Source organism: Thunnus thynnus, chromosome 16 (genome assembly GCF_963924715.1).
Source record: "Thunnus thynnus chromosome 16, fThuThy2.1, whole genome shotgun sequence".
NCBI lineage: Eukaryota > Metazoa > Chordata > Actinopteri > Scombriformes > Scombridae > Thunnus > Thunnus thynnus.
Window position 1 is genome coordinate 1,945,642 of NC_089532.1, and position 19,815 is coordinate 1,965,456.

General features: G+C 37.8%; 1 long non-coding RNA gene across 1 annotated transcript; it reads right to left on the reverse strand.

Annotated features, from left to right (window-relative positions):
• Nucleotides 1-17,048: 17,048 nt before the first annotated feature.
• LOC137199893 (uncharacterized) lies at nt 17,049-19,324 on the reverse strand. Its single transcript, XR_010931869.1, has 2 exons — nt 19,255-19,324; nt 17,049-17,665 (listed from the first exon to the last, which is right to left on the reverse strand). It is a non-coding gene; the product is annotated as an uncharacterized lncRNA (long non-coding RNA).
• Nucleotides 19,325-19,815: the final 491 nt, after the last annotated feature.

A 19,815-nucleotide genomic window follows, 5' to 3' on the forward strand; every position in this document is an offset into this window, starting at 1 on the left:
TTAACGTCAGTCATTGATTCTCTCTCTCTCTCTCTCTGTCTCTCTATCTGTCTCTCTCTCTCTCTCTCTTTCTCTCTCTCTCTCTCTCTCTCTCTCTCTCTGTCTCTCTCTCTCTCTCTCTCTCTCTCTCTCTCTCTCTCTCTCTCTGTCTCTCTCTCTCTCTCTCTTTGGTGGGATTGACGTCCAGGTGTAATTAAAAGCATCAGAGCCACTTTCACCTCGCAGCCTGGAAACATGTGGCAACTTGTTCATTTACCTCCACTCCTCCTCCTCCTCCTCCTCCTCCTCCCTCCTCCTCCTCCTCCTCCCTCCGTCTCCCTGCGGAGAGGAGACAGATGGGCTGGGAGTCACCTGACGCAGCAGGAGGAGGGAAGCTGGAGACTTTTATTAAAACAAAGTTTAGTGTTTATACATGAATAAACTGATGTAATCTATCTTATCTATCAATACATACTCGATGAAGAAAAGCATTTAAAAGCAGTTTTTGGCTTTTAAAACAGACGACATGATGCTAAGAGTATAAAACCCCATCAATGAAGGGAAAGGAAGACGTTGCTATGACAACAACATGACAGTAAAGCTCTTATGGCTGCTTTAAAGTTATAATCCTTCAGATAGATGTTCATGAAATCAGCTCCTGTTTTTGATATTTATATTTATTTATGATCTGCATTTTTTTCTACAATAACCAGTCAATGTATTTACACTTTATTCTTTATTTGGATCCCATCAGCTTCCACTAAGTGATCCCTGATTTTCCTGGTGTTCACACAACAACAACAGCACCAATCGATCAATACAACAAGAAAAAGCAAAACAAGCCAAATATAAAGATGAAAAAATGAGTGAAATAACTGAAACAGTAGACAATACAAACAGACAGAAACAAAAATAAAATAAAATAATCCAAAAGTTCCAAAACTAACAGAAACGATGTGGAATTCATCAGATCGTCACGTCCTGCCGGGACTTCGTCTGTGGTTTTTGGACTCTTTGTGTATTTTGTTCTCTTGAGTTTTCAGTGTTGCATTTATGTTGCCTGGTTTTGGTTTTTTCTCTGTTTCCCTTGTGTGTTTCCTCCTCTCACCTGCCCTGCTCCCAGTGTCTCCCCCAGTTTATCTGCTCCCAGTGTCTTCCCCAGTTTATCTGTTCCCAGTCTGCCTGTGTGTTGTATGTTTACTTTACTTCCTGTTTTATTTTGAAATATTTTCTCCTCGTGTCTTGTCACCTTTACTTCCTGTGTTTGATCACCTCATGTGTTTCACCTGTGTCTCGTTTCCCTCACCTGTGTATTTATAGTCCAGTTTTCAGTTTGGTTTTTGTTGAGTCGTCTGTTTTCGTGCTGTGTTTGTTCCTTTAGTTTTTTTCCTGTGTTCATGGTCTTTGTTCCTGGTCCCGGCGTCTCCTGTGACTTCTGAGTTCATTCATTAAATATTCAGCATCGTATCCAACCTGCCTGCCGTCTCTGCATTCAGATCCACCTGCTCCACTCACCCACCTACCTGACACAGATTTTGTTTTAGTGATGCTAAATAATTACATTAACTATATGGTGGTTTTTACCAGTAGTTGTGGAGTCCATTCAGATTGAGATGAGGGATCAGCGAGAAAACGGTGCAGCATGTAATCCATCAAAATTTTGATATAGTTGATACATAATACTGTATCAGAGCTGCATTAACACTTCGTCTACATTAAGCAAAAACGTCCACATGCACAGCAGGAGTTCTAGTTCGTTTCTGCAAATATCTCCGTCCACATTAAATCATTAAAATGGGTAATTCTCCTCCTACTGAGCATGTGCGGAGGACAGCTACAGAAAACCAGCAAAGAAGAAAAGTTAACTATTCCCGTTTCCGTGGTGACTTCCTGACATTTAGTTGATTGCAGCAGATTCCAACAGTTTAAGCAGAGAAAAGATGGTGGATAGCTACGTTTACCTCTAAACAAGCTGTCAACGTAGACAACAGTCACATGAAGTCGTCCACCATTGTTGTTATTGTCGTTGTTCTCGTCTTCCTCCTCTTCCAATGAAACGCCGCGCTACTGTCACCAACTGCCACCAAGTTCAGTTATCAAAAACTATTCTGTATTTTTTGGTCATTTTTAAAAGACTTACATAATATTTATAAAGACTTAAAAAGAAAACCGTTGCACTTTCCCAACTCCTCAAGCAACAACAGGTCAAAGGTCACAGCAGCTTGATTACATCTGGAACAAACAACCCTGTGATCCACGGATATTTACATCTGAGGAAGAGTTATACATGTTTATTTTAAAACACTTAAATTATGGGATTCACTAAAATGTCCGTGTACATCACTGTGTGTTTTATAAAGGTCGACACACAGGTTAAATACATCCCACTGAGACTATTAAGATATAATATCAGGTATCATTCACACAGATATTGATTACACTTTAATTTGTCCCTCGTTTAAAACACACGTCTGCTTCTAAACGCGACGTGACCTGTGACAGGTAAATATCACACAGTAATACAAAAATAAGACATAAATTAATTACCAGATGGTATTTTTTGTTCTGGTTGCTATGGCAGCAAAAGAATCAATTCAAACATTCTCCACATAAAATATGAAATCTTGCTGCAAACATTCATAAAGACGTTAAAATGAGGATAATTGTGTTTAACAGCACGCACACACACACACACACACACACACAGATAAAACCTTTAATCTCTGTGATGTCAAATGATCATGTTTTGTAAAAGTTTAATCAACATTACGACAAAGAAAACTACGAAGCAAAATCTTTCTTACGTTTCATTTCTATTGAGCAAATCAGTGAAGCTGCTGTATTCAGCTTATGTTTGCTCAGTGTGACAGTAATGTGATTACTTTTTTCAGTAATAGTAGTTTAAGGGATTAAGAGACAATTTGAAATTCATTAATAACATCACTGTTATAATCTCGTTAATGCTCAGACAGTTTGAGATTTGAATTGTTTTAATAAAACATAAAATAAAAAGATATGAACTCATGAATGATGTTTTTTTATTGATTTGTTTATATGTTTATAGTGTTTTATTGTCTGATTGTGTTTGTTTAAGATTGTTGGGTGTTGAGCAAACCTGGTACATTAACATTGATGTTGTTAAAATGTTGATGTTGATTAATGTGCACAAATAAAAACAAACAAATATCATTTGTGAGTAACAATGAATTTCACATCTTTTTGACTTGACTTGAATTTTTAAAATCCTAATTGAGTTTAACTGAATTTTAGCAATTTGATTATAGTTTCTGAATGCTAGATACTTACATCCATCTATCTATCTATCTATCCATCCATCTATCTATCTATCTATCTATCTATCTATCTATCTATCTATCTATCTATCTATCTATCTATCTATCTATCTGTCTATGTTTCTGTCCATCCATCTATCTATCTGTCTATCTATCTATCTGTCCATCCATCCGTCCATCCATAGATATATCTTTTGCACAATTTATGATCATAAACACTGCCACAGTTTCAACTGCCTGTACCAATTCAACTTTGCATATTATATTCTCTATATTCTTTATTTATTTATTTTATTTATATATTTTTTAACCTTAAAGTTGCATTACATGATATTGATGACGTTCAGCCACTAGATGTCGCACTATAGCACCAACATCTCAGAACAAAACAAACGTGTGTCGTTTACTCGATAAAGTTGGAAGAAAAAAAAAAAAAAGAAAGTCGACAAACTGTCAAACTAGAGCTGATCAAATATGGATCAGTATTCTGTCACTACATAGAGTTTTTCCTCAGATGTTTTCAGAAACATTTTTTAGTGTACTGTTTAGCTGTAATTTGAGAAAGTTTGTGACATGACCGCCATCTCGGAAACAGACATGGAGGAAACATGGATGTATTATAAGAGCTGGATACCGGACTGAAAAGAATTGCTTGCCTGGCGCATACACCAAAAAACCTGTCTAGCCTCCGAGTTTGCTTCCGCGTCGTGCGGCCCACTGAATATGCACAGTAGTGTTTCCCCCGCTGGCCGCGCCCACGAGCTCCCACTCTGCCCATAGACTTTACATTGTGATGATGTCATGGTAGACAGGTAAGTTCATAGTACAAAGAGACATAATTTACGTTGTTTGCAGTTTGAGGCGTCCTGTCAACAGTTTTACAGGCGTCTCTTTTATAATGGTGGTCTATGGGGAAAAGGATTTTTTGCTGCAATACCGCGAGTGACCACTGGGAAAAAAATGGCTGTAAGGCTGAGCAGTCCAGCTCTTATTGTGCATCCATGGGAAGACACAGAGGGACTCACATGCACGCTCACATGCACTAACGTGCACGTGTGGCCGGCGCAGGGAGTGTAACATCATTCACTGGTTAGGGCGCCATCACTCTGCGATCTCTACATAGCATATAGTTGTTTTCTGACAACTAATATAGCTAAATATCGTTTATTGCAACTTTAATTTTAAATTCTTCTAAAGTTATAACGTATCACCAAAGCACAGGGAAATGCAATGTCATGTGATTATTATTATGTAGTATTTGAACTGAAAAGTATAAATGTAACTGTGGTGACAATAAGGGTCTTTGTATGCTTGCAGTTGTATTTTTGTTGTAGCTGTTGTCACTGTTGTTACGTTGTTGAAGCTTAATTTGTTGTTTGCTTTCTCTTTCAAACTGATCCCCTCTTAGTTTAAGCTTTTGAATGTTACAAGTGAAGGAAGTGAGATGATCTTAAACTCAGATGTTTGCTTGAAGAATAGTTATTCAAGTATAGCAGCATAATAAAGAAAACTGCTTTGTGTCTGTTAAGATGCAGCTGTATATGAGCATGCTGGTGATTTCTTCTCTTTATTTATGCAAACTATAGATTTATTTACACATATGTAGTCAGTTTTAATTGACATAGCCATTAAGCATTAAGCCAACCTTAAGAGTGTGTGTGTGTGTGTGTGTGTGTGTGTGTGTGTGCGCGAATGAGTGTGTTAGCTAAACTGTCAAAACCAACTCTAATATTCTCTGACCTGTGTACAGACACACACTCGTCTTCTCAGCTTTGTTAACAACAGCGTGTGCATGAACTCCCCTTGTTGTCGTGACAACAGCACTGTATGTTCATATTGTGAAAAGTGGGCTGTAGAACATGTTTAACGGAGATATACTCTGCTTTTTTTGTGATTTTCTGTTATTTATATTCTGTTCTGATGTCAGATGTTAAACATGGTCAAAGTCAAGTTCTAAAACTTGAGGTGAATGGTTCTAGAAATGTTGCCTGCAAGTCCAAAATCCAGGGCCTCAACCTGCTTCGTTTGCAAAGTTTTTTTTGCTTTCCAACAAGATGACATCATCTCGTCACACATGTCCATGAACGTCCATGAACATACTTCAGATCTATATGTAGTTAATTATATAATTATAGTTTGTTTACGTAGCCTCCAGAGCCAAAGGAAGCTTCCTGAAGCCGACCAATCAGAACAGAGTGGGCTCATCAGGAGGCGGGCCTTAAAGAGACAGGAGCTAAAACGGCCTGTTTCAGACAGAGGCTGAACTGAGGGGCTGCATAAAGGACCAGTAGAAGATGAATAAGGAGTTTTTAACTGGAAATCATGCAAAGATATTCCAGTAGAGCGTAAAAAAAAAACGTAAAAAGTGTAGAAAAAACAAACAGGATTTTTAAGCCTCTTTCCACTTTTATTCGAATACAATCTGTACTGAACAAAATTATTATTATTATTATTCTGTCAACTTAAAACACGTAAAGCTGCTAGCCTCTCATGCTTGTTGCCAGTTTTGTGGCCATTTTTTCTGTCACAGATTCTCACAGATGTAGGTTTGTAGGTAGATTCTTAATGGAGTTCGAAGTGGGAGGAGATATTTTGGGTGCCCCTCGTTCCCAAAGTAAAAATTCCATTCAAGAAATGGTCAGTTTACCTTATAGACAGAAACACGCACTTGCACTTTTGACTCTTCTGACATAATAAGTACCTTTGTGGTGTTGGATATTGTTGGCCAGCTACTGACCGGCCGCAGGCATTAATCCGTATGTATTTCAACTGTTTCTAATGTTGTCATATTTTAAATTTTTACGTGGGGCAGAAGGTGGCGGTAATGTACCGACAAGCTGGATGCCAACTGCTGTAAAACAAGAAGAAGAATAAGAAAAAGGATCCTGTTATGTTGAGTCCTTGCCCCACCTGTAGTTTATCCCTCTAGCATTAAGTCGGATGGCAACTAGCAACAAACAATGGATGAAGAAAAAGGTATTTTGAATGAGAAGTTCAGCTCTGTCAGATGGGTCTGTTGACAAAACCAAAGTTATTAATAGTTACTGTTGATTTGAACTGAGTTACCACCGGAGTATATCTAGTCTTACATACCATTTGTTAGTGAAGCACACAGCTAATGCTAATGCAAGCAGCCTCATTAGCCATGCTAAACCACGCTTGATAGTGTGTGAGGGAAACCCACTGAACCTACAAGCATCAAGCTTTCAGCAGCAATAGCTAAATGGGGAGCTGCAGCTTTCAGGCCATTGTGGAGGGCGAGATGAGAGCAAGAGTAATTTTCTTTCTTATTCTCCATTCTCACTGTTTCCTGCTCACTTTATTTGTTTGGTTTATTTTGTATTATCCTGTTTTTATCCCGCAGCACAAGGGGATGTTTTGTGAGCCTTTATGTTTCCCATGTGAGGTTGGACACAGTTACATTGTGTGATTTGCTTTTGAAGTGAGGGATCCAGGGAGTGATCTTCAATCAGTACTGAAGTAATGGAACATTTGTCCGGCCAATGTGCCCATCTGTTGCCTTCTGGGCTTGAGTTTGCTATAAGTTATGATTATCTTTAAAGAGCTAAACACTGTACCTGTAAGGGGTTTTGACAATCTTTGTCATTGTTTTGTGTTAATTGATTTCCAACAATAAATGCATACATCTGCATAAAGGAAGCATATCTTAGGAGTATTAACACTTGAAAAATGTCCCTTTACGGTAAATTTTGCACTTAATTTAACTACGGACAGTCATGTGATTAATCACGATTAAATATTTGAATCAATTGACAATCCTAGTTTAAACCCATTATTCCTGTTTGGCCCCTGATGAAGACGTGCGCTGAAACATTGGGCTTTAATACTGTTTGAATAAAGAAGAAGTTGATGAAAGGTTTGGGGTAGGCGTTAATTATGACTCCTAAGATGCTTTTTTGCAAGAAATATCCAATCACAGAGCTTAACATTTGTTTACATGCGTTGCTAACAGCGGGCAGAAGCTAAAGATTACGGTTTGACTGGTTCCTTCTCCATAGCAACAGCAGCTGAGGTTCATGGGTATTGTCATATTGTTAGCCGTCCACCAAAATCACAGACAAAACGTGATTTCTCAGAAACAAAGTGTAAATAACAACAAAGTTTAAAGTGTAATGAACTCACTCATTCAGGTCTACACTCCCTCCTGCTCACTACGCTCTGCCAATGAAAGGCGCCTGGTACCACAACAGTCACTAGCTAAACTCTTCTCTTCTGTCGTTCCCCGGTGGTGGAACGAGTTACCAAACTCTATTCGATCCGCAGAGTTCCTCTCAATCTTTAAGACTAAAAACCCAGCTCTTTCGTGAACACCTCTGCAGTTGATGAACTGAACATAGAGAAAAAACAAAACAAAACAAAAAAAAATCTGCTTCTATGCACTCTATCACCACCTGTTGGCATCTACATCCTATTGGACTCAAACTTAGCTTTATGGCTCTTACTTGTGTTGTTCTCTCCTGACTAGATCCCTGCTTGTGTTGTATGAGCGCTCAGATGTACGTCGCTTTGGATAAAAGTGTCTGCTAAATGAAAAATTGTAATTGTAAATAATGTAAACTGGTGGTCATAAACCTGCAGGATCGTCACATTATCCAGGAGTTTCCTGAGTTTCTATGTTCAGTTACATTGAGGAGATTGTTTAAATAAAGGCTCACACTTCACAAGGCTATTCTGCCTCTGATTGGTCGATCGTTTCACCAGATGGCTGAACAACAGCCATCAATGAGCTACATAGTGCTCAGATTATTGTTTCAGTATTTAGTATAAAATTGAGACATAGAGTATGTTGCTCAGGTTGTTTTTTTACAGTGTGGTTTTATTAGTTTGATTTACAGTGTGTTTTACAGTGTATTGTGTAGGCTTAGTGTTTTTTGCAGTATATTTAACTGTATTTTACAGTGTGTTTGACAGTGTGTGTGTGTGTGTGTATGTGTGTGTGTGTGTGTGTTGGAGTTGTTGAATCTCTCTCTCTCTGTGTCAGTAGTTATTATAAATACACTGACATGTTGGCTGGTTAATTAAGGTGTATAATTCTTGTTGTTCAGTGCCGTCACATAAAGAGAGATGATAATAGACTGTGTGTGTGTGTGTGTGTGTGTGTGTGTGTGTGTGTGTGTGTGTCTGTGTGTGTGTGTGTGTGTGTGTGTGCTGGGTAATAATTGGATGAAGGTTGGTGCTGTGTAATAATTGGACGTCTGAACTACAAACACAGTGACAGCAGCAGCAGCAGCCTGCAGGCTTCGTTGTTTGTTGTAAACGTAAAGGGAACAAACAGCGGCGATGTTTACTCCGTCTGACTGTAAACACACAAAATAAACGATAGAGGACGAAACAGAGACGAAGAACACAACACACTGAATCCCTCCTCCGTCTCTCTCTCTCTCTCTTTCTCTCTCTCAGCCACGTCTGTCGTCTAAACCAGACACAATAAATCACACCAGCAATGAACAGATATTATAACTGTAGATTCTAAACTGTAGATATAGAGCATATTCTGCAAAAAGATGTATAAACAATTAAATTAATTATAATAACCCTGAAAAAAATACTACTGCAGAATAAAAGTGATACATACTGTATATAAACATTTGCATATGCACTACAATTAAAATGTATGTATTTAGATTAAGACACAAACACACATTTTCACATAACAATGATAGACGTTTAATATGTTTAAATATAATTTGTTATATAATTGAGAATATGTATAAATGTATTTATAATATAAATATAATACATATTATTTTATATAATATAAATATTCATTTACATTTGAAATATATATTTATTAATATGTACATATTCTATTCTGTATGTATTTAGATAAAGACACAGTCATGCATCATTTATTTGAACTTATTAAAAAACAATGTCTAAATATATTTATTTTTAAATATGTAAATATGTCTATAATATATGAATATCAGATATTTTCATATAAATATGTATAAAAATGTAAATGTACATATACATTTTCTATTCTGATAGATGAAATGTATTTAAATGTAAATGTAATTAAACATATTAATTATGTGTCAAATATAACAAGTAGCAATTAATAATTGCACAGTAGGATATTATATGAACAAAAAATATCAATGCGTATAGATTTATTATCACTTTGATTTATATTTATATTTTATATGACATCATATAACATTGGTATAAATGTTTATATTTATATGTATGCACTGAATATTACATTTTTATATTAGTATGCTCCATTTACTTATGCAAATCTTTATCATGAATATATTTAAGGTTTAAATATTATTTGTAGGGTTTGAACTGGCAATGCTTCACTGTTTTTGCTTTAACTTTTTTATTTTATTAATAAATGGATTAAGTAATTATGTATTATAAGCTAATAAAATATATGAAATGTATACAATCTAATGTAATTTTAGTTCAACATGCTTATTTCACACTATTTAATCTTTGTTTTTAATATTGTATTTAAAATAAATTATAATTGTAAAATATACCTGAATACATTTTTCTGAAGCAGCTGATCCTGTGGTTCATTCTCTGTTCTCTGCTGCCATCTACAGGCTGCAGAGAAACATGTGTTTACTGTGTGTTTTATTTAGTGTTGTTGTGTTTAACCAGAGTGACAGTGACTAAAGCAAACAGGAAGGGCGGTAAATGATGCAGAAAAATCCAGAGCTCAAAATAAAAATCTGAATCATGTTACAGAAACAGCAGGAGCAGAAATGTGAAAGCAGCAGGAAGAAGTTTAATATCAAGCCTGTTCATATTTTGACCACCAGCAGCTGCTTTAGTCTGGAACTGAGAAATAGTGAGAAATTCCTCCAGCAGGACCCCAGACTGAGGCATTATAGATAAACTACCAAACAGATTCTGTGCAAATTTGTGAATATTTTAAATAAAATCTGAATATCACACATTGTTTTCAGTCATTTAACAGTTCTGCATATATATCATGGTCTAAATGTTGTATCAAAGCCTTCTCTACACTGTCTGGGCTCTTCCTCTGGTGAACAATATAAATCATTTTTATATTGTTTTGTATTTTTTGGTTGTTGTTTTTTTTGCCTGAAACTATTCAAATGTTTATATTTAGTCCTAAAAAATCAGAAAATATCAGAATCAGCCTTTAAAAAAATTGTAATTGTAATTGTAGAATATAAAATAAACCCCTCAAATTCACAGAAACAGCCCTTTGTTATTACCTAACACCCTCCCAGAGAAAGAAACACAACCAGGCGTTACTAAAAGCTGAGTGGACCGATGTTAATGGCAGGAAGAAGAGCGTGAAGCACACATGAAGCTACTAAAAGACAAAAACAAACAGGATATGATATGATTTATTTATGAATTACAGACATAAAAGATCCAAAAAGGATAACATGTTAAAATGACAAACACCATTTAACACTTGACATCTAAAATTACATCACCACAACTTGATGAGCATCATTAAAATCGCCAAATCACCTTTTTATTCATCAGTATTTTGATAATGTAATTTCTATATGAAATTATAGTGATATAAGATATAAATTTGTTCTTTACATCTGTCTGGATGGATGGACGAGCCCCCGTCATCATACAGGGCTGGATTCACCTGCTACTGGGCCCAGAGGCAAGTATTAGCTATGGGACCCCTTGAGCCCCCCACACACATGTTCCCCCCAGAAAATAACAAATATTTCTACAAACATTTGCTGCAAGACAGTTAGTTTGTTAAAAATTGATTAAACACAATGTTGTTTCAGAATTTTTGATGATATCAACTGAAATACTAAAAGTATTAAAACTACTATTTTTAATTAAATCCTGCAGTTTTTACTGTTGTGGTACATTTTACTCCCACTCTCTGCTTTATTTTAGTTTTTTTTTTAATTTGTACACATAACAGCCTAAAAATCAGATAGTAAAAATAAAACATACGTGGCAGGAGAGGTTTTTGACAACTAAACCACCAACCAAACCCTGAGTATTTAAAAAAGCAAGTGGCTGTTGATATGGATTCTTCTGTGTCAATAGTCGGTTTATTGATTATATGGAATTATTTCAAACACGCATTGGTATTGATTGCACAAGATCATGTATTCAAATTCAAAAATGGTTACGTTTAGGCACAAAAGCACTTGGTTAGGGTTAGAGTTATAGTAAAATGTGGGGAAAAATGTCCCATTTAACGGCACTAAAATGCCCGATGTGATGGTAAAAAATGCCCGATTAGTGGTCTACAATAATAATAAATTCTGGAAACCCATTCCATACCAATAGAACAAACTACTCTTGGCACGGAAAACCAGTCCGGACCAACAACCTGTGAACTACTGTTCCCATTCTGTGTCAGTAGTCGGTAAATTATCGCACTGGTTCTGTACTTGTAGCCGGTGACTTTAAAAAAAAAACAGCATTACACCAACCTGAAGTTTTTGAAACCAAACCACGAACCAAACTTTGTACAATTTTTGTGAATATTTTTTTCTAAATCACAATTTTACCCCACAATGAATCAGTTTTTGACCAGAACCAAACTGTATAATTTTGTGAGTATTTCAAAAAAATCTGAATATTAGACTTCTTTTTAACCCTCCTGTTTTCCTCAGGTCAAAATTGACCCGGGAAGACAACAGCTGTCATCAAAAAAACTGAAATGGTCAGTCTGCCATAATCCATGAACATATTTTCCTCTAATCTCAACTATAGTTAAAATAATTCATAATTTCTTAGTCAGGATACTGTTTTTAAATCATTTAAATTTTTTCTATGACAGCACATAATGACACCTGTTGTCGTCCCGGGTCAAAATTGACCCGAGGACAATAGGAGGGTTAAATTAAGGGTTCAGTCTCCCTACACTATAGTCTGAAATTTTGTATCAAAGCCCTTTCTACACTGTCAGGTATCTCAAATTTGCAAAGATATTACAAAGAACAGAATTTCAGTGGTAGCTACAACCCCGGCATGACCCTTTGGCTGCACAAGTCATGTGACACAGCAGAAAATAAATGAATAAGAACACAAACTACATACAAAATAAATAACAAACCAGTGAATTCTCACTTTATTCTGTATCCTTATTCTGCATTGAGTTGACCACAATAATAATGCAATTGTGGCAATAATGAAAATGATAGATTATTTATCTGAAGCAGTTTTAAAGTTTCTGCAATAATTGACACTTCGAAGGAATGAAATCAGTCTAAAAACAGAGTTTGCTTTGGAAAAAATAAAAGCCTGTAGGAATACTGAAATCATCATCATGTCTGTCAGTTATTCTGCCAGAAAGACTACAAATAATAATCATCAATTATTTCAGTAGGGTATAATAGTTCAGTAGTTGCAGTAGTTGTTAACCCTAACCCTAACCCTAACTCAGTAGTTTCAGTAGTTGTATAATATTTCATTTTAAACCTTAATGTAAAGTCTTGAGACTCTCTGTGGTTTTGACTTGTGTCTGATCTGCAGATTTCCCGCCCATGTGGGAATATTCTTTACCGCAGCCAATAAAAACCTTGACAGCATTAATCTCTGTCATCGTCTATATGTCGGTGTCGGGGTACAATGTCAGCGGGGAGATGACATGTGTTTGTTGAAGGCAAAGCTGTTCCCCCAGAGCGTCCGTATCCCGTCTCCACATTAACACCGAAGCTTGACAACATTGTCAGCCTCCGTCTCACTTATTATTCTGCCGCCATGACAGAAAAACAAACGCTTATCTGCTTTTTAATATTTAAAAAGTAAACACTTTTGTATTTATTAAATTTTTAGGGTGAGGCTTTTTATCTTAGAGGTCTATTTAAATCTTTATGTATGTTTTCCCGGCGTTTTTTTCTTCCTCGTAGAAAAACATTCCTTTGTTGCAGTTGTGTGGTTTCCACCTGCCACTGAGCGTGTCATCCATATGATTATGTACCTTATTTTATATGGTCAGAGGTGTCGTGTCAGATGGGAATTGAACTGGCAGATCTTGAAGGGGGCAGAGGGCCAGTTTCCCACTATCATTTAAAAAAAAAAGGAAGTTCTTCTCCATTTCTTTTACAGGTCTGATTAAAGGCATCGTCACCGTGTCATACCTATGATTATGTGTGCTGTCACTGAGGGGAGGCAGCGTCTGTGTGTGACAGGTCAGTGAATACCAGAGGGAACCTGTTCAGTAATGTGACTAATATATTGTGCATCACAGTGCAGTGAAGCTTGACAACATTAATAACAGCTTCATCAGCCTGCAGACAAATTAACTGCCTCGGTGTCGCAGCCCTCTGCAGGCTTCACGCCTCATGCCTTGAAACCTTGTATGTCCACCTGAGATTAATGAGACGGAAAAATGTTAAACTTTAAAAATCTGTGTTCAGGTTTGTCCAACAGAAAGAGATTAAAAAGATGGTGAGTTATAAAAAATTAGTGTATATGTGAACATTTGTGCCATATTTACACCAGAAGACATAAACGGGTTTAGTTGTTGTCTAGTGTTAGATTACCTGTCAATCATTGTCTGGGCGAGAAAATCTACATTATATACTGTAAGTAGCGGTGGAAGAAGTACTCAGATCCTTTACTGCAGCAAAAGTACCAATACAACAATGTAAAATACTCCATTACAAGTAAAAGTCCTGCATGAAAATCCTACTTAACTAAAAGTACATAAGTATTATGAGCTTGATGTAGTTAAAGTATTGCAGTAAAAGTACATAAGTATTATGAGCTTGATGTAGTTAAAGTATTGCAGTAAAAGTAGTGGTTTGGTCCCTCTGACTGATATATTATTATATATGACATCATTAGATTATTAATAGTGAAGCATCAGTGTTAGAGCAGCATGTTACTGTTGTAGCTGCTGGAGGTGGAGCTAGTTTACACTACTTTATATACAGTTAGCTAGTTTAGTCCAGTGGTTCCCAACCTAGGGGTCGGGCCCCTCCAAAGGGTCAGCAGATAAATCTGAGGGGTGGTGAGATGATTAATGGGAGAGGAAAGAAGAAAAAACAAAGTTCTGATACACAAATCTGTTTTCAGTTTTTGGACTTTTTCTCTAATCTTTGATTTTTGCTGAAATATTGGATCATTTGAACATTTATTGAAATGAAAGCATGTGAGAAGTTTAGAGGGAAAGATCACTATTTGGTGGAGCTGTTAACAACTCATAGACATGTGAGATGTGACCCCGACTACACGGTGCTTTTTGTAAGACGTCAAAAGCCAAAAAGGTTGGAAACCACTGGTTTCATCTTTAACAATGTGTTGTATTTTAAAAGCTTGTTATATTATCCATTGTGTCAAATCTTCATCTGAAAAGTAACTAAAGCTGTCAAATAAATGTAGTGGAGTAGAAAGTACAATATTTCCCTCTGAAATGTAGAAAGTAGCATCACATGGAAATACTCAAGTAAAGTACAAATACCTCAAAACTGTACTTAAGTGCAGTACTTGAGTAAATGTACTTAGTTACTTTCCACCACTGGTTCTCTGTTGTGATTTGTGATGTTGTGACTATGCTGGGATGGAGGGAGCAAACAGAATTTGAATGTTTAGTTACTCTTTAAAAAGGTCAATGTTATCTAACTATCTGGTCCTGGAAATTAGAGGTTCTCAGAGCACATGAACTAACCGTAACACAACTTTTTTTTTTTTTTTTTTTTTTAAAACGCATCAAAATCTGTATTTTTGTATAATTGTTGATATAATTTCTGTCAGAAACTGAAATGAGGCTTTAAAAAACGTAACGTTTTTCTCTTTAAATACTCTGATATGTTTGGTCCGTTGTCATAAACGGTTTCTTCCATACAATGAGGAACGCTTCTCCTTTGCCTCTCAGCAGTGAACTCTGACCTCTCTTCTCTCGCCACTTTATTAAGAAACTGTCATGCTGTCGGTCCACTCACCGCCTCCCGACAGTCTTTACCCAGCAGCCCCGGAGTCATTCCCAGTGACAGTTAACATGTTCAAATCCACATGTGGACGTTACACACGGAGGAGGACACACGTGTTGAACTGACACGTGAACTTAACAAGTTGCCAGTTCAATTTAAAGCTCCCGTTGTGACATGTGGAGAAAGAAAGAAGACAGAAAGAGTGAGAGTTATGGATTTATAGTCATTTTACCAAGAAGGCAACGCTGATTTGTTAAGTTTTCTGTAAAAGAGGACTCATTTCAAGAGTAACTTCACACTTAATCATCTTTTTGACTTAATAAATTATATGTAGAGTCACATCATCAGCTTTTAAGTTGATATGTTGAACAAACAGTTGCTTATTTCCACATCCAGCAGTTACGGAGCAATATTATCATTCATTTGGAGTCGTGTTTCTGTCCACCTGGTGAATGTAAGTCCAATATTCACTCACTTTTAGCTCTGTTTTTGCTCTCTACCAACTCCTGAGGGAAATATCTGGCTCTTTAGCTGCTAAATGCTCCACTATGTTCACCAGCTAGTCTACAGCTAACTGTGTCTGTTTGGTGCTGAGCAGGTAGTGTACAGTGGCTTTTTACAGCTTTTTCTCTGAAAACAGCTGCCTGCTGCGGCCCAAAACGACGCTATGAGAGCGCTGAGAGTGAACCAAAACAGTGAAGTTGCAGCCGGACAGATAAACAATGAGCTGAAACTCACTATAAAGCTCCGGAAAACCGAGAGGAGCTGCAGAGTCGCTGATAATTATCTGTAGGTTCATCACTACGAGCCACGACCAACACATTACACACTGACACATCAGACTGTGGAGATATGAAAACATTGATTAGAGACACTTTAAGGTAACGTTGGTGTTAATCAACTAATAAGTAATGAAATAGTTCTTGCAATGCAGAAATTCTAAAATGAATTTTGGCTGATTTTAACCCTAACCCCTAACCCTTAACCCTAATCTAACCCCTAACCCTAATCTAACCCCTAACCCCATCTAACCCCTAACCCTAATCTAACCCCTAACCCCAACCCTAATCTAACCCCTAACCCTAACCCCATCTAACCCCTAACCCTAATCTAACCCCTAACCCTTACCCTAACCCCTAACCCTAATCTAACCCCTAAACTTTACCCTAACCCTTAACCCTAATCTAACCCCTAACCCTAATCTAACCCCTAACCCTAACCCCATCTAACCCCTAACCCTAATCTAACCCCTAACCCTTACCCTAACCCCTAACCCTAATCTAACCCCTAACCCTAATCTAACCCCTAACCCTTACCTTAACCCCTAACCCTAATCTAATCCCTAACCCTAATCTAACCCCTAACCCTAATCTAACCCCTAACCCTTACCCTAACCCCTAACCCTAATCTAACTCCTAACCCTAACCCCATCTAACCCCTAACCCTAATCTAACCCCTAACCCTTACCCTAACCCCTAACCCTAATCTAACCCCTAACCCTAATCTAACCCCTAAACTTTACCCTAACCCTTAACCCTAATCTAACCCCTAACCCTAATCTAACCCCTAACCCTAACCCCATCTAACCCCTAACCCTAATCTAACCCCTAACCCTTACCCTAACCCCTAACCCTAATCTAACCCCTAACCCTAATCTAACCCCTAAACTTTACCCTAACCCTTAACCCTAATCTAACCCCTAACCCTAACCCCATCTAACCCCTAACCCTAATCTAACCCCTAACCCTTACCCTAACCCCTAACCCTAATCTAACCCCTAACCCTAATCTAACCCCTAACCCTAACCCCATCTAACCTCTAACCCTAATCTAACCCCTAACCCTTATCTAACCCCTAACCCCAACCCTAACCCTTTCATAGGAGGGTTAAGCAACAAAAAAACTTGATTGATTGATTGGTTGAATTTATTTGATGATCCAAAACATACAGATTTAAAATGGTTACAGTCATCGAAGATTAAATCACAAAAAAGCCAAAAAATCTTATTTCCATTGTGGTCTTCCACATATAACAAACAGCATGACAATAACAACATTATGAGTTCCCTTCGTCATGTAAATCAGGTTATAAATGACTGAGATCCATCTTTTCGAGGCTACTTTGAATATGTGCTCTGATGTGATGAGTTTTAGACTTAAAGGAAGGTCTTTCTAAAGCTGCAGAATAAAGGAATGAAGTTTTACCCATCAAAGTCTCGTTTGATAGCTGTGTGTCTAATCAATGAAAAGTAATTACATACATACACAGGTTTAGGGAGACACAGTAGTGTCAGTTTAAAAAAAAAAAAAAAAGATGGATTATGAAAGGACACAAACTCGACCTCCACACCCTAAACTGCACCTAAACTTATACTTTTCGCTTTGGGAAAAAGCCAAGAGGGTCAGTATGAGGTACGTTTCTCCATCTGCCCAGTCAAGCATCAACAGAATTGGTGCCATGTCCTTTTTGGTGTATATCAGGTCCTGATGGGTATCTGTTGAACATGGTGCATGTTCCTGCCTGGTAAACATAAGGAACAGTTCTTGTCTCCACATCTGAATCCGTTTTATCTGTGCATATGGCACTTTTTAAAACACAGTTACAGTGCTTCACACAAAACATAAACAAATGAATAAATAAAGCAGTAAATACAATATAAGGCACAGCACAATGAGAAACAGATCAAACTAAAACATAGGACAAGTTTGCCTATAAAGATGGTTTTTAGAAGCCGCTTATAACAGTCCAAAGATTCAGCAAATCTGACAGATTGGGGGAGATGATTCCAGAGGATTTGGGGCTAAAACTGCAAAGGTCACCTTTTGTCTCGCAGTCGGAGCGGCGGAACAAAGGAACAAAGTGGTCGAGAAGTGGAATGAGGAACGAGGAGATGAGAGATGTAACTGGGGGTCATGCAGGGCCTTATATGTTATCAACAGGATCTTGTAGTTTATTCTGTATTTTATGGGGAGCCAGTGGAGGGAAGTAATATGTGACCTGCAGCTAAGTCTAGTTAATAGCCTGGCAGCTGCATTTTGAACCAACTATAAACGATTTAGAGCAGTTTGACTGAGGCCCGTGTAGCGAGAATTACAATAATCTAGTCGGGAGAAAACTGAAAGTGTGAATTAATAGTTTGAGAGCCGTAGACAGCAAGATACATCTGATTTTTGTGATATTCCTTAAAGAAAAGAGGACTGGACGAGCTGAGTAACATAATAGTCAAAAGTCATAGACTGGTTAAAGATGATACCAAGATTCTCAGCGGCAGATGTACATGCGCATTATCTGACGAAAGTGCTTTCTCCTGACATTTAAATCTGCACAAATTGTATCTTCTCTGCCTTTTAAATAAAGAATTATACAGAAAGGATATTTGACAGGCAGATTCTGTTTCCATCCTGTTTTCATCAGACACAGAAATATCATGAAATGTGTCAAAAAAAAAAAAAAGATTCAGAAGAAAAGCTGAAATAACCCCACAAATAAAAAAACATAGATGGGTAGAAAGATAGACAGATGAATAGATGGATGGATGGATGGAAGCAGCTTGACTTGCCGCTGTGCCCTGCTCTGAACCCTCTTTTGTACCAAATTAGGGAGAGCATGAAAAGACAGAAAGAGAGAAAGTGGCTGCTCTCTCCTTCTGCTTCTTGTTGTGCGGTTTAATTTCCCCCAGCGCCGGTGCTTCAGCCGAAATCTAATTTGAGTGAAAAATGGCAATCCAGCTGTTCGGTTGACAGAGCCCAACCAAAACATGGTTTTCTTTCAGCGCAAAAACATGCGGCGGCCATCTTCATCTGCACATCAATGGCTGCTGAGCGGAGGCTGAGCGCCGCGCAGGGTAGTAATTACAAGGTTTTGGCATGCGTGCACGTGTATGTGTGTGCATGTTTTGTACTTTTAGCGTGTGTGTGTTGCAGTCGGGGTAATTTGCAGCCCTGCTCCTCCTCTCTTCTCTCTATGACGAGTGAACGAATACAGAGGAAGAATGAAGGTATTGAGGCTGCAATGATTGCGATGAGAGGGAGTGGAAATTATTTGCTTGGTGCTATCTATCTCCCTCTCTCTCTCTCTCTCTCTCTCTCTCTCTCAGTCTTTCTCCTTACCTCTCTCGCCCCTCGTTTGCTTTGTGTCATCAGGCAGGATGAGATGAACCGGGAGTTAAATACCCCCCCCACCTCACCTCCGCCCTCCTCCTCCTCCTTCCCAAATCTATTATGCAAACAGAAGTGGTTAATTGTCCACATATTTGCATGCAGCGGGTAAATGAATTATACAAGGGCTCCGTCGCTTAGCAACTGCCCAGGGTGAGAGAGAGAGAGAGAGAGAGAGAGAGAGAGAGAGAGGAGGGGGGAGGTTTGTGATTGGAGGGTGGGGGATGACATCAAGGTGTCACAGAGCACGCTCAGAAGACAAAAGGTGTGATGTTTTTGCAGGAGAGAAGAAGAAGAAAAAGAGGGAGGTTCACGGTTTCCGAAAAATTGCACCTGAGCTTGTTGCTGCTGCATATAGAAAGTGAGAGAAAGAAGTAAAACAAAGGAAGAGAGACGGAGAGGGAAACAAATGTGTGTAACAAACACAGAAAGCTGTTGAAGTTAAAAACAACCAAACAAAATCCGTGTGAGGTTTGTTACTGTTCTGCAGCTTTCATCTGTATCTCATGGCCT